This window comes from Anolis carolinensis, chromosome 1 (assembly GCF_035594765.1).
Source record: "Anolis carolinensis isolate JA03-04 chromosome 1, rAnoCar3.1.pri, whole genome shotgun sequence".
Taxonomy (NCBI): domain Eukaryota; kingdom Metazoa; phylum Chordata; class Lepidosauria; order Squamata; family Dactyloidae; genus Anolis; species Anolis carolinensis.
This window is the reverse complement of record NC_085841.1, coordinates 333,988,953-334,003,401: the sequence shown is the minus strand read 5'-3', so window position 1 is coordinate 334,003,401 and position 14,449 is coordinate 333,988,953. Positions and strand designations below refer to the sequence as shown.

Sequence of the window (14,449 nt, the reverse complement as noted above, 5' to 3'; positions counted from 1 at the left end):
TTTCTGGAGGAGCATTTTGGCTATGGTTTCCTTCCCTTTTGAATCTGGCAAAATATATTATCCAGTCATTATTTTCTCAAAATACAAAAAAAAATTACAGAAAAATTCACTGAATGTGTACGAATCTCTGTTCTCTTCCTCCCCCCCCCCCTGTACTTCAGGAAGAGATAGAAAAGATACCATCAAAACCAAAAGAATGGGAAGATATAACTGGGTGACTATATTCAATTGAACACACAACATACATATGTTTTGTTTCATTTATCAGCTTCTTTTAAAGAGACCAAAGTGCTGACTGCATGCTTAAAATCAGGTACAAATTAAGTATCCTTTATACAAAATGCCTGGGATGAGAAGTGTTTTGTATTTTGGATTTTGGAATACATATTTTACATGAACACACTGAGATATCATGGAGATGAAACCAAAGTCTAAAAATAAAATTCATGTTTCACATATACCTTACAGGCATATTTGTAGATAATTTTATATGATGTATTTTGATAATTTTGTGCATGAAACAAAGTTTGTATACACCAAACCCTCAGAAAGCAAAGATTTCATTACCCATATGGTCAATTTTGGATTTTGGAATATTTTGGTTTTTAGAATTCTGTATAAGTGATGCTTAAAATGTACCATTAAAACACAGTAAGTTAGAAAAGCAATAAGCAATTAGATGGAGTATCATATTAAGAAAAGCAACTGAAATACATTGAATTAAATTAAATTAAGAAAAAAGGTAGGGAGAGGGGGAGGGAGAACAAAAAAGAGTACAGCAATCTATAAAGAATTCTTGATTGGGCCTTAAACCTAGTATGACAGGTATGGTTGGTCGAAGGCATCTTGCCTTATACTTATTTTGATTCCTGTGATAGTGTCTTCTATGTTTTCATTAAATGTTGTTTCAAGGATGTTTATTTTCTTCCTAAAATATTTGTTAAATTTCTGCCTGATGAAGCCTTGTAACTCTCATACCTGATTTGCAAATTTCATTTTGAAGTGAGACGATTCTAGTCTAAATGACTTCAGCAAGGGTTTGGGGAAACTAACAAAACTGGTTGCTTAAACTGGAACCAGTTGGTCCATTATGCTGCAGACTGGCCCTGGAGTGACTCTGATGCACCGGGCTGAAGATGATGTATTGAGATCCAGACAGTCTGCATCAGCCCTGCTTTTTCCTTCATGTTGCTGTTGCTGTCACTGCTTTTCACCAACCGCAAAGCTCCCTACAAGTCTTTGACCATTACAATCACATTTGCTGATGTCATAGCATGGCACCTGCACAACCAGTGACCCTATCCCTCTTGCTTGTTGCATGGATAATCCATTTTGACCTCAGCAGATGCACCTGCATTCACAGAAGTCTCCATGGCTAGCATGGAGCTGTTGTGGTGATTCAGGAACAAGCCACCAATCACCATGCTGATGGCAGCAGCATCCATCTGGACATTGGACTGGGCCAAAATGAACCCAATTGAGCTGTCAAGACTGCCTCCCAGCCCAAGATACTCTGGAATTTCCTGTAAGGTCCAGAGTATCTCCTTGACTTTGCTTGAAGTGGAGCAAAGTCCTGTTAAGGGCAGGGATACTCGCTGGAAGTAGCTGTGCATCATGTAGACAGCCAGTGCTGAAGTCATGCTGAGTCCAGGTTTATTTTGTTCATGTAGACAAGGCTTTGATGTGGTAAAGAAGACCAATGAATTTACAAGAGACTTCAAAAGAGAAAGTATTTAAAAATGAGGGGACTTGTTGAAAGAGGAAGTCAAGATGGTAAAATCTCCCCAGAAACCATGGGAGATATTCCAAAACGTGTGTAGGAGTGTAATGTTCATCCAAGTCATATTTCAAGGAAACCAGTTAATATCTTCAAAGAAAAGAGAAACGTAACAGTTGCTCTCCTATGTTGAGAAAACATATACTGTGTACTTGATCACCTACCAAAACTTTACATTTTGGGCCAAAATTAGCAAAATCACCCATGCAGCATAGTCTGGAAGACATTGAAAGTTTTCATCTAAAAAGCAACACTTTCAAGTTCCATCTCTTACCACAAAACTGACCTGATTTTTAGGAAATATAACAGTTCTATTCCCATGCTTTCTTTCCTTGGGAGATGCTCTCCAAACAGTTAACTTCTCAAAAAAGTGCACAAGGACCAACATCTAGACCTGGCAACTTCTTTCATTCTGTTGTGGATGTTGGATAGAAGAGTGGCTTGCATCAGGCCACTTCACTGCATCTGCAACAGATCAGCAGTCAGCTGTGCTGAGTTGATGCCAATGTGAAATGAATTCAGGCCACTGATACAATGACTACACAGCAGCCTGATCCAAGGGCCTTTGAAGTCAATGGAAAGTCTCCTTTCAGCTCCAATATCAACCTCTAAATCAAGCACACATGAGAAGAGAATGTGTGACTCCAGTTCTCTTAGCTGCCAAACACACAGGCCTTTTGACCCCTTGAACGATAGGCGATCTTCTCCTTCAACTGCTCACAAAAAGCAACACTTTCTGCTCTGACTGAGAGCCAATCTCTTTACTTGCGTAGGACGCAGTCCAGCCAACATTCAACACGAAAGCCTTATTGGTTTGTGTGGGAGAAAATTAAGCATGCACAGCTCTTCTGTTGAAAGGAATCAGAATCAAATGTGCCTAAGTTTAGCTGGAGCACACTTCTCTTAATATAGCAATGAGTTTTAAGATGTATCTAGAAGATTACTACCTATCACTTCCATGCTTTTATCACAGATTTGACACACAGGCATCTCTTATCAGGGGGAACTTCATTTTTTAAATCAGTTTAGGCTTAGAGTGGCCTTGTGTCCTATTTTTCAGAAGGCAGTCCTTGGTCATCCTTTGTGTCTGACTGGGAATCTCAATGCACTCCTCCATATGTTATTGGATTGCACAGCCCAGCAGCACTAAGCCAGCATTTCTAAAGGCAGCAAGTGTTAGATGATGCAATTCAATAATTAGAAGGCCACATCATTCTTGCCCTTGATCTATAGGAACTCTTGGGACAGGAGTGTTGTGGCATTGAAGATGTTAACCAGCAGTTAGCACAGAAGACCCATAGGTCACTAATCCCATGTCCACATGGGCCAAATAAAACATACTTACACTGTGAGCAGTCCATGCAAGGTACAACCAGTTTCACAGCAGAAGCACCACCTAGCTGAGGATTCCAGGAGTTTAACTTTCCAAGATCTGGTACTGCATCAGTGAATGACAATGGACCAGAACAATCTTCTTTCTTCACATTTCCTGCAGGAAATAATAGTCTTTTCAAACTTCAGATTGGTCAGAAGTGATTCAAAAATATGTCCTGATCTTAATCGGTACAAATGTACAGATTTGAATTAGCACTGGCAATCTACAGAACACAAACCTCTTTCTTGCTGTCATTTTAGACTAAACCAAGTGGATTTCGCATCTCCCCCTATTAACCAGTGTGAGCCTTGAGATCGTCCGCGGAGGCTCGTCTCTCACTCCCACCTCCGTCCCAAGTACGGTTGGTGGGGACGAGGGATCAGGCCTTCTTGGCAGTGGCCCCACGGCTCTGGAATGCACTCCCAAAAGAGATCAGGCAATCCCCTACCTTATCCACCTTTCGTAAGGATCTGAAGACCTGGTGGTTTTGGCAGGTTTTTGAGTAATTCACTCTGTATACCTCCGACCTATGGCCTTGAAACATGTCATATAAGATTCATTCACCCCTAACTGGATTGTTAGGATACTTGGCTAATGATCCCTGTCCTCTTGATTATGGCTGGTTTGTAATTGTTATTTATTGTCTATTTTAATTGTATAGTTGTATCTGTTTTAATATTGTCTCTCAATTGCTGACTATGTAATGTATGCTGTTATTTTGATTGGAAACCGCCCTGAGTCCCCTCGGGGAGATAGGGTGGTATATAAATAATAATCCTTTCAAACTTCAGATTGGTCAGAAGTGATTCAAAAATATGTCCTGATCTTAGTCGGTACAAATGTACAGATTTGAATTAGCACTGGCAATCTACAGAATAATAAATAAAGTTATTATTATTATTATTATTATTATTATTATTATTATTATTATTGTTGTTGTTGTTGTTGTTTTATGACACAGCAAACAATATAGACAAGCTGGATTTCGTATCACAAAATCACAAGTCGAACACTTCCCAAGTATCTAGGACTGTGTGACGTATTTTCGGATGATGTGCGCAGATCCCAGTAGGGTGGCCTTTTGCAGTTGGCAGATCATAATTTTGTCAATGTCTATTTTTTCCAAATGCCGTCTGAGATCTTTTGGCATGGCACCCAATGTGTCAATCACCACCGGAACCACCTGCACTGGTTTCTGCCAGTCTTTGCAGTTCAATCTTGAGGTCCTGATATTATTATTATTATTATTATTATTATTATTATTATTATTATTATTATTATTATCATCATCATCATCATCATCATCATCATCATCATCATCCCTTTGCAAGGTTTGCAGAAAGGTTATGGAACCAAAGAAGGATGAAGGGGAGAACAAACATTTGCAAACAGCTGGAGCACATTGGAGATAACAGGAGCTGATTTTTTGATCTTTTAGCCATTGGCCTTTGTGAATATTAGCTTTGCCTGCCCTCTAGTGGGAGATTAATGCATGCTGCCTTGCTATATTTCTATCCGCATATCAGGTATGGAGGCATAGTCTTCCTGAATATTTAATACCATAGATGCCATGATAACTGTAGTTTAGCTGGGTGACTTTTGATTTCTACAAGGAAAGACAGGAGTCTAACCATTCACTTAGGGGGCTTGTTTTTGCTTCCCCTCCAGGGCAAAGTATTAAGTATTTCTTAAGCACTCACTTATGTTACTTCTGCAGCAAATATTCCTCAAGGGATATATTCTCACACTGGACATGGCAAAGGCGCAGTTTTCAAGGAAGTTAGATTTCCAAAGGTCTGTTCTGGTCTGCATTTGCAATTCACAGTCTAGCTGAACTGCCTAAGTCAACTGAACATAACAGAGTGAACACATGGCAATCCAACCAAACACATCAAAGTTTCCTTTCTTTCCAAGTATAGCAGTCTATTAAGAGCTCACTAAATCTCCTATTTTGCCTGCAAGGGATTGCGGAAAACTGAGTGAGAAGCGTCAAGCATCTGCTACATCACAATCTATGTCTGAATACCTTAATTGTATGGATGAGATGGACAGACTGCATCTGCTGACCAAAGGCTTGTGTGATAAAAAAACAAAAAAACAAACCATACTCATATCACAGGCGCTGCGATCTTAACACATGATGTTGGTGATTTGCTTGCAATGCAAGTAATATAGTTCTTTGGGCTTTTATCTGGTTAAGAAAACCCTCATCTTTTAGATTGGATCTACACTGCTAAATAATGCAATTTGAAACTGCATAATATGGTCAGTGTAGACTCATATAGTGCAGTTTAATGCAGCTTAATGCAGTTTGATTCAATTACAGTCAATTACACTGACTATGTAATGCAGTTTCAGGCTGCAATATATGGCAGTGTAGATGGGATCCCAGCTTCACTGAAGTTTTATGGAAAATCTAGATACTTTCTTTTGCATGGCACCATTGAATTATTGTGGCACTGAGTGGAGAAGTTCATGAAGGAAATGCCTGTGTCCAGTTCTGGCAGTACATTAGTATCTTGCTATAATTTTCAAGGCTTCACTGATTTCTTGTAATTTGCAAAGACTCTGCATGGAGTCTGTCCATTTATTTGCTTGGCTTCCTGTATCACTGCCAATGTGATGCCAGCGTTCACCCTCTATTCTGCACTGCATCCACCTTCTGGTTATAAGTAGAAAGGCTATATTAAAAGTCCTTTATCCCCTATGTCTAAGAAAGGGAGGAGAAAAGATTTCCTCATTTCATTTTATTTAGGAATAGACTTAACTACCAAACAGGAAAATTATATTCTGTGTGTGTGTTTTTAGCAAATGTTGTTAATACTTGATGGATAATATTTAATGGTATTCCCAGGGCTGACCTCAAAATCTCAGGTTTTGGCCTAGAAACATCAAAGTCTATGATGATTTTGAACTGGTAACCCTAGAATCTCATCCCATGGCAGGGTGGGGTGGGGGGAAATTGGGAAAAAGTGGAGGGAACTGTCGTGTCTCATTTCCTACCATCGAGGCCCTGTGCCTTTACATATTAAGGGATGGCAGCCATGCCATATTCTTTCCACACCTCCATTCGTCTTCTGGCATTGACTGCACTCTTTGCCCCATTTCCCTGCACTGCTGCAATGGAGTCCCATGGGCAACCACTAGAAGTGGCCTTACGTCATGTGATAGTCTCCATGAGACTCTGTTTTGGCCGCAGAGAGAAATTGAGTGAAGACTGCGTGGGATGAAGTCCCTAGTTCAAATGCCTGTTGGAATTAATTCCTTGCCTGTTGACCCAAGGGAGTGTGGCATTCTAGAAGGGAGTTCCAAAGCAAGGGACAGTCTCTGTGAAGACTCTATTGTCCCATGCTTCACTTAGCAAGTGAATCAGGAATCAGATGGTTGGAGTGCAAGAGCTGTCAAGACTTCTTTCAATTTCAGTCATGGGTTATTCAACAAGATGAAAGACAAGACAAAATAGTAGCCATCAAACTTTATAACAAGTCAGTAGTCCAGATAAACCAGCAAGAAGTGAAACAGAGTCATTAATGTCATCATTATAATATCATGAAAAGAATGAATGCTGAAGATTACTGACCTTCACAAAAAGGAGGGTTTAGAGCAACAACGTTGTGAGGGAGTGGCTGGGAGATCGATAGGCAGGTGTCTCAAGATGGGTCTTCAATGTCTTCACCATTCTATCTAGGATTAGGGTCCACTTCTAGCTTGGCTCCCTCCAATTCAGTCTTCCCCGAGAAACCACTGTCACTAGGAGCTGCAGATTCTTGGCAACTTGCTTCTTCCTCTTCCTCTAAAGCTTCTGAGTCCAGAGGGTGAGTTATGACACCTATTATGCTTTACACTAACCATGCCAGTGAAGAGAGTAAACCTGAAAGAAAAGCCTCTTAAGGATCCTCCTCACAGGTTTGTATGGGATAATGTAGTCTGTCAGATAGCCTGGACCTCAATTGTAGAGAGCTTTGTAGGTTATAACCAGCACATTTAATTAAATCTGGAAATGAACTGGCAGCCAGTGGGGCTGTTGTAGCAAGGGAGTTGTATGTGCCCTATAACCAGCCCCTTTTAACCATCTGTCTGTAATTTTTCATAGAAGAAACAGTATATACATTTCAAGGTGCTCAATTCATTGGTGTTTTAGTAGTTAAAAGCTGTTAAGAGTTTATGAGCTTTAGTGCTTTCTAGTCCTTCAAGTCATTTCCAACCTACTGCAACTCCAAGGTTGCAACTCCTACTGCAACATTACAGAGTATTCCTGACATATTGCTTCAGAGGGTTTGGCTTTGCCTTGCTCTGAGAAAGTAAGTTGCCCAAGTTCACCTAGTGGGTTTCTGTTGCTGAGCAGGGATTCAAACCCTACTCTATCAGAATTCTAGGGTGAATTTTCCCGGTATAATTAATGCCATTAGACACCACTTTAACTGCTGAATCTCAATACTATGGAATCCTGGAAGTTTTAGTTGAACAAGGCCTTTAGCTTTCTCTGCCAAAGAGTGTTGCTGCCTCAACTAATTTCAAATCCCAATTACCAGTCAATTTAGAAAACTTGCCTATCTAAAAAAAGAATTTATTTTCTTGAAGAAGGTGGAGGGCTAACCTGGCCACTTGTGTGAGAGCATTTTAGATTCTGTGAATAGTTACCAAGAAGACTCTGTCTTATGTTCCATCTAAGGATATGTCTAAATGTCATTGGCTTGTAGGGAGGAATATCTTCCTTCAGCTAGCTTGGACAAGTTCAATATAGACGGACCAATACAACAAAATTACTCTGCAATAATTCTGGGAAAAGTTTTGACTGTATCTGAGCTCTTCCCACTTGAAATTGTATGATTCCCCCCCCCCCCCCCCAAAAAAAAAAGGCTGTCTGGGCATTGTTCTTACCAAGAGAAGAAGGGCTACTAGAAGGATTAAAGAAGACGGAACCTAGAGTGAAATGATATGTTCTGCATTTCAAATAATTCACTCTAGAATTATCTTGTGCAGGGACTGCCATATTGTGATGGAGCTACCATTTTTAAAGGCACAATAAAGCCTTAAGAAAGAAGCCAGTGCACCTTTAAAACTTTCCACTCGATCAACTATAGTGAATACTCATTTAATGATTGCCTTTTTGTACCAACAAGAAGTAACAACGCTTTTAGCAAAAGGAATGGAATGAGAGAGAAATTGCCTAATCAGCCCCACTCATGCAGTTCTTTGTGAGAGAGATTATTGAATTTTCAGTCTCTGCAGAATTTTAATGAAGCTCTGTCTTGCTAGAAAATCCAGCCTTTTGTCAATAGAGTTCAATAACTTGACCACCCGTGTAATAAGATGTACTGGCCTGAAATCTTTCACTTGACCAAAAGCCGGAGCCCTGCTGGAAGCTCTCCTGGAAAATATAGGGACCTTCTGTTGTACTACTTGAGGGAAATGAAACACCTACAACACCCTATTCTGCATTTCAATTCACCCTACGTTCATTTTGTAATCTTGTGCATAAATGCTTTCCTAAAAGGTAGTAAAAGAAATCCCCCCAGAAGTCCTCTCTGTTCATTTTTCTTTTAGGCAATTTCAGCACAAATATTAACTTTGCTGTAAGGCTAGATATGTCAGACTCCATCACTTTATTTCAATAAATGTTCCAGTCTGGAACTTAGCCACAGAAATGGCTATATTATATATTGTTGGTTATTTTTGTAAAGAATATTGGTATTTCTCACATAGGAACTCACTTGCTTCTTAAGAAAGATTGGAAGCTGTGTTATATTGAGTCAGACTCTGATTCATATAGCTCAGTATTGAGGACACTGACCAACAGTTGGTCGCTGAGATTTTTTCCCTATTCCTAGTGATGGAAAATGTATCCAGTTCAAGCAAGATTATTTTATAAATCTATCCATGTTATGGTCTGGGTGACAATGAAAGAAAGTGCACCCTCCATTGGGTGCACAAGCATTCCACTTTGGAAAACTACATGCAACTAAACTAATAAAATGACTGTTCTCGACTTATAAAGTCCTATAAGACCATATCTCTCTTTATGATTAATTTATTATTATATTTATTTATATCCCACTTTTCTCTTTTATCATCGTAACTCTTTGATTAAAGTAGCTTTTTATGAGCCCACCAAAGTGCTATGATCAGGTACCTAGAGAAGATCTTCTGTCTGTCCTACCACCTGCTCAAGCTTTATCCTGCTTAATAAAGGATATATGGACAAACAATGCCATTGCTAGCAGAAATGGATTGAAGTTCAGCTGAAATGCACAAGCCTAATGAGCACATCTAGTATATACCGGTATTTATCTGCTGTGGAGGTTCTCCTCTCGATCCCACCTCTGTCTCAAGCACGGTTGATGGGGACAAGTGAGAGGGCCTTCTCGGTGGTGGCCCCCCGGCTCTGGAACTCCCTCCCAAAGGAGATTAGATTAGCTCCCACCCTGGATTCTTTCTGGAAGAATCTGAAAACTTGGATGTTCACAGGTGCCTGCTTGACTACAGATTGGGATTATTGTCTAAGTTTTAAGTTATTTTAATTTTTGTGAGAAGTGTTATTATATTGTGATTTAATTGTGTTACTGTTTTTACTGATGTAATACTGTCTTGGGCTTGTCCCAGTGTAAGCTGCTCCGAGTCCTTCGGGAGATGGAGAGGGGTATAAATAAAGTTTTTAAAAATTATTATTATTACTATTGACACAATGACATAGTATGACACAGCAAACAAGATAGATATGCTGGATTTTGTATCACAAAATCACAAGTTGAACACTTCCCAAGCATTTAGGACTGTGCGATGTATTTTCGGATGATGCGCGCATATCCCAGTAAGGTGGCCTTTTGCAGTTGACAGATCGTAATTTTGTCAATGTTTATTGTTTCCAAATGACAGCTAAAATCTTTTGGCACGGCACCCAGTGTGCCAGTCACCACCAGGACCACCTGTACAGGTTTATGCCAGAGCCTTTGCAGTTCAATCTTGAGATCCTGATAGCGGCTGAATTTTTCCTGTTGTTTTTCATCAATCCGACTGTCACCTGGTATGATGACATCAATAATACAAAACTTTTTCTTTTCCATGACTGTGAGGTCTGGTGTGTTGTGTTCCAGAACTTTGTCAGTCTGGATTCGAAAGTCCCACAGTATCTTGTTCATTTTCCATTACCTTTGCAGGTTTGTGATCCCACCAATTCTTTACTGCTGGGAGGTGGTACTTGTGGCATTATTATTATTATTATTATTATTATTATTATTATTATTATTATTATTATTATTGGGCTAAATGATACGTACATGATGCTGTCACTTTTTACTTTGGATCTGCTGATAATATTCTTAAATACTCAATCTGTGTGGGCCTCATACCCACCACAGTAAATGTGCAATTTGCGCATTGAGAGAAGATGAATGTTCATCATCCTTAAAGGTACTTCCCCTAGAAAGTATAAACCCCAAGGATGTTTTATGATAGAATGTGAGGAATGTGTACACTGAGAGAAGATAATCCCAGCTATGCATATTGCCTCTAAAGGTATTTCCTCTAAAGTTTTGATCCCTAAATATATTTTATGATAGTAAAAAACACAGGTCCAAACTTCACATATTCCAAAGGCATGGAAGCAGAAATTAAGAATTTTATATATGTTCCCTTAGTTTATATCCCTATTTCTGCTATCACGCAATTTTTCAATATGATATGTCATTATTAGAATACCCAGGAAATCTTAATGATGTCATCTTTTTTTTTAAAAAAATGTAGCAGCTTTTAAAGCTGCATGTATGGGTAATCATATCTTTTGTATATACAGGAATCATATTTTTATGGTTTCTTTTAAATTTTACAATTCCTAGTGAGGAAAAACTCACTGAATTATTTTTGAGAGAAAGAGCGAGAAGGCTATTTCATACAAATCTTGCTCATTTTAAATTATTCTTGTTTCCCTCCCCAATATCCACTCAAGACTTATTCCAAACCACATTAGATAAAAATCTGCCCCCCTCTCTTAGCTGTGTCAGAGCTTTTTGCTCATGTGAGGTAAAGCTGACTGAATCCAAGAAGGCTGACAGAAAAATCTTTTGTTGATGAAGATGCAAGGAGTGGTTTCAAGTGCCAGCCAAGGGTTTGAATTATCTAATAAGTACTGGCATGCATTAAGGTAGGTATTTCACATGCTCTTGCCACATTTCTTTCTTGAGGGAAAAAGGAAGACAAGAAAACAACTGTGGCATTTTTCAAACAATGAAACATGTCACATATTTGATAGCCTCTTTCATTGTCAAATGGCAAATTAAATATTATTGGTTTGAATAGACCAATAATAAATGATGTTATTTACTTAGAAATGCTGAGTATTGCTCAATATTGAGAATGGCAGCTTTGGTAAAGCATAAGGAACATGGGTGGGTTAATAGGTAGGTGCTCATTATAACTGTGAAGAGAGGCAAGATCAAATGATGCCAACACTTCAACATCACTTGAAACTGTTTTATATCAAAATGCAACTGCAGTTCTAATATACTGATGAACATCTAGGAAGCTTTTGTCATATCTATCACATAATTTTATTTTATTGTATCTTCTCATGGTTAGTCTCTCTCTTTGTGTAGAGCAGGGGTTCCCAATTTTTTAAAGCTGCAGAGCCCTTTTTGAAGCATAAGTTTTTTGTAAAGCATCAAGAAATGTTTACATATTATATTATATATAATGTATATATATCAGGCATGGGTCAAGCCAATGGCAGATGGATGGACAGTGCTTGTGTGAACTGATTCACACAGTGCAAATAGATAAGGAAGGAAAGAAAGAAAGAAAGAAAGAAAGAAAGAACAATACCATATTTAAAATGAAAAACAATTTTAACCAACATAAAATTAACAATATTTCAGTGAAAGATCCCCAGGGCCATCCAGTCCAACCCCCTTCTGCCATGCAGGAAAAGTACAATCAAAGCACCCCCAACAAATGGCCAGCTAGCCTTTGTAATAATAATAATAATAATAATAATAATAATAATAATAATAATGTTCGACAAATGTTCGACAGTGGCATTGAAGAAGGGAAAAATCATTGAAAGTGAGGGCATAAATATGCCTAATGGCCAAACAATAAAGTGTCACCAGCCAGAGGCCTATAAATATCTGGGCATATTACAGCTGAACAACATCAAGCATGAACACGTGAAAACTGTGGTCAGCAAAGAATACACACAAAGGGTCAGAAAAATTCTCAAAAGCAAGCTCAATGGAGGCAACACTATCAAGGCCATAAACACCTGGGCCATACCTGTCATAAGATATACTGCTGGCATTATAAACTGGACACAGGTGGAACTGGACAATTTGGACAGAAAAACAAGAAAACTCATGACCATTCATCATTCACTGCACCCTCGCAGTGATGTTGACTGGCTATATCTGCCTAGAAGATCAGGGGGCAGATGACTCTTACAAGTAAAACAAGCAGTCAAAGAAGAAGAACATGCCCTGGCAGAATACATAAAGCAAAGTGAAGAACCTGCTTTGATTGAAGTCAAAAATCAGAGACTCCTCAAAGCACAGCAGACAAAAAACCAGTACAAGAAAACCGGGCTACAAACTAGAGCTGACAGCTGGCACAACAAAACATTGCATGGAAAGTTCCTTGACAAAATTGAAGGAAAAGCTGATAAGGAGAAGACCTGGCTCTGGCTCATGAATGGGACCCTGAAGAAGGAGACAGAAGGCCTGATCCTTGCAGCCCAGGAGCAAGCCATCAGAACAAATGCAATCAAGGCCAAGATCGAAAAATCAGCTGATGACCCAAAATGCAGATTGTGCGACGAAACCATTGATCATATCCTCAGCTGCTGTAAGAAAATTGCACAGACAGACTACAAACAGAGGCACAACTATGTGGCCCAAATGATTCATTGGAACTTATGCCTCAAGTACCACCTGCCAGCAGCAAAGAACCTGCAAAAGTATTGGAAAATGAGCACGCAAAAATACTGTGGGACTTCCGAATTCAGACTGACAAAGTTCTGGAACACAACACACCAGACATCACAGTTGTGGAAAAGAAAAAGGTTTGGATCATTGATGTCGCCATCCCAGGTGACAGTCGCATTGACGAAAAACAACAGGAGAAACTCAGCCGCTATCAGGACCTCAAGATTAAACTTCAAAGACTCTGGCAGAAACCAGTGTAGGTGGTCCTGGTGGTGATCGGTGCATTGGGTGCCGTGCCAAAAGATCTCAGCTGGCATTTGGAAACAATAGACATTGTGATGAACCATGGGCCTTGTAGTCCTGCTCAGGACATTGTAATCCCTGATGAAGATGAGAACTTGGGTTTTTTACCTTCCCAGTCTGAACTGGATTCCTCTCAGCCAGATCCTTCCCAGGCAGATCTGGAAACCTTGCACCTGCAAGAAAGTTGTGCCCCAGAAGTATGTCAAACAACCCCAGAGCCTACTTCTCCCGTGTTCTTGCGCCGGGAGTTTTGTAAACAACAGAGAAGTTTGGATTCAGCTTCGCGCAGGAGTGCGAGGATAGCAGCTAAGAATGTTGCCAATTAACATTGGTTCTCGTGAGAATCTTTAAGGAGTTTAACATCTGGTCTCAGAGTTTAGCTTTCGTTTCTGATTCCCAGAGAACCGCTTTGGTGAGAAAGTTGGACTCTATATAGGTGTTTTGCCCGCGTAGCAACTTCGCGGAGTCAATTCGTCAGCCTACGGAGCGAGTTGTGTCTGGACAGCGCGCTCCGATTCAAGCCTCGCTTCAGCTCAAGCCTTGCCTTGCTATCCAGCCTTCGCCTTGCTTCCCAGCCTTTGTTTACCGACGGACTTTGCCTTGTTTCCCAGGACTAATCCTTGCCTTGTTTCACGGATTTTACCAAGTTATTCCACGGACCTTGTTCTTGTTCTTAGTTGCCTTGTTCCACGTTCAAGCCTTGTTTCAAGTATCAAGTTATTTCCTAGCCACGCTCAAGTTTTATAGACTAAGGACCTTGTCATCTCCCCTCACTTTGCTTGGCAAAGTGAGTGTTTCGGTTATTGGATTACAACTTTGGACCTTAATATTTCTTATTGGACATTGCTTTTTTGGACTAATTCTGACCTTTCCTGAAGGGTCTAATTCTGGACTATTTTCTATACTTGTTTTTATTAACTTTATATATTCCTTCAATAAAGATATTAGTTAGATTCTGGCCTCTGTGTATGGTTATTGGTGCCTCTGCCGCCTGGGTCGTGACAGTTTGACTCCGCCACCCATAAGCACCAACTAACCGAGGCCAGGATGTCTACCGGAGCCGCGCCGGCTGGACAGCCGCTC

General features: G+C 39.8%; 1 long non-coding RNA gene across 1 annotated transcript in view; it reads right to left on the bottom strand.

The window, feature by feature from the left end:
* The window catches only part of LOC134295532 (uncharacterized), an 8,250-nt gene extending 421 nt beyond the window's left edge, over positions 1-7,829 (bottom strand). Inside the window, exons 1-2 of the long non-coding RNA XR_010002139.1 lie at positions 6,733-7,829; positions 979-3,266 (exon numbers count right to left, since the gene is read on the bottom strand). This is a non-coding gene — a long non-coding RNA (uncharacterized LOC134295532). The remainder of the gene's footprint in view (positions 1-978; positions 3,267-6,732) is intronic.
* Between the last annotated feature and the right edge of the window lie 6,620 nt (positions 7,830-14,449).